General features: G+C 32.7%; 1 non-coding gene across 1 annotated transcript; it reads left to right on the top strand.

Annotated features, from left to right (window-relative positions):
* The first annotated feature begins 1150 nt into the window (after positions 1-1150).
* Positions 1151-1283, top strand: LOC112061228 (small nucleolar RNA SNORA52). The gene has a single exon (XR_002890149.1). It is a non-coding gene; the product is annotated as a small nucleolar RNA SNORA52 (small nucleolar RNA).
* The last annotated feature ends 457 nt before the right edge of the window (positions 1284-1740 follow it).

Genomic DNA, 1740 nt, shown 5'->3' with positions numbered 1-1740 from the left:
CTGCTTTTTGCTAACTATGTGGACACACTATGTTTACATAAGCAGTTATATAGCTTAACTTGCATTTATTTTTACCTTTTTTATGTTAGAAAATGATGAATGACACTTAATTACTAGATTAATTTTTTACTTGTGGCTCTATTTGGATGGAAATTAAAATTCAGTTTAAAAAAAAAAAAAGCACAAACAGCATTTAATTTTTGATTAAATAAAACTATCTTGAATGTGCCGGATACCTAAGGAAGAAAGTTTATCCAAAACATGTTTTGCAGTTAAAACTGATTTATTAAACATAGGAAATATTATCTATAGTTGTTGAATTGAACTGATTATTTCTGGTCACTGTGTCCTTATTTTTAGAACTAGCAGATCTCATAATCACACTTAACTTTTATTCATTGATTGGAAGAAGAAAACAAGTTTTCTTGCTTCTTCAGCTCCCAATTGATTTCTTAACTTTAAATGAACTAGTCATTGAACTGAACCAGGGGAATAAAGTGAAATGAAGAAAATATTCTCTGTAGAGAGTCTCCTGCTGTCAAAATCTGGTTTAGCACTTCAACAAACTCTGGTTCCTGGTGCTTAACCAGTGCTTTTCCCCAGTTCAGTGGGTTGACTTTCTTTAAAACTTCAACAGCAAACATGTACTACTTTAATACTATTTTTGTAATTATTTTAATAGATCATAAGTTTAGATCTTAACATAGGTTGTCAATTTAAACTTAAATTTTAAATAAGTTATTTTAAAAAACCTTTATTCATTATTTCTCCTGAGAAATAAGGCAAGATGGAATCTTACAAGCAGCTGGTTAGGTGGTATTGCACAGAAACCTGACTGAATAACACTTAAAACAGCTTATCAAACAATTTGTTTTAATACTTTGTAATTTCCTTAGGTTATTGGTGAACTGAACGGGAAAAAATATAGAGGATGTCATTGCTCAGGGTAAGTAAAATCTCATGGTGTTGGCATGGGGGTGACATTTATGATGATTGCCTCTCTAGTTCAGTCACTAATTTAAAGACCCTTAAGGGCAGAGAATTACCAGATTTTGTGTTTTCCTCATTTTGTTTTTTCTTCATTAAATCAGACTTGCTTTAGAGGGCTCTCAATTAAGATACAAATTGGGATAAATCATATAATGGGTAGGGGTCCATCCTAATTCCTGCAGGTCAGTGCCAGTACCTGCTAGGTTTCGCTTGTGGACCAGATTAAACTGGAAAGTGCTCTTAAATATGAGTTTACAGTTAGTGTGCTCATAACAAGAGTTTTCTGGACATGTTGCTAGGTGAGAGAATGAGCCAGACTTTAGCATTCTAAATTGTAGTTCTTGGTTTACCCAATTGTGTTCTTGAACTATCTTTTGCAGAGAAGTCACTTCATGAACTAAACACTTCATTCACACGCCTTCTGTTCTTTATTTCAGGGAGATCTAGAAATGATAAACCTTATTGAGAGAGAACACTGAAGTGAAAAATCACATTTTATTTTCAGTGCAAAATTAATAAATATGAATTTAGAAAGGCACAACAATTTGAATGTTCCACTTGTGGAATATTTTGCTCTGACCAAATACGTTGTTTTTAGATAGCCCAAAGCTCTCTAATGATCTAATCCCCATTCCTTCAAACACTTAAGCAGATATTTTTGTAACTTTACTCACATGCCTAAGTGCTCACAGGATCAGACATTAATGATTATCAGTAATTACAGCAGCTATTAGATACTTCTGTAAATGT

This window comes from Chrysemys picta, chromosome 4 (assembly GCF_011386835.1).
Source record: "Chrysemys picta bellii isolate R12L10 chromosome 4, ASM1138683v2, whole genome shotgun sequence".
Classification (NCBI taxonomy): domain Eukaryota; kingdom Metazoa; phylum Chordata; order Testudines; family Emydidae; genus Chrysemys; species Chrysemys picta.
The sequence above is the reverse complement of the archived record's forward strand: the minus strand, read 5'-3'. Positions and strand labels throughout refer to the sequence as shown.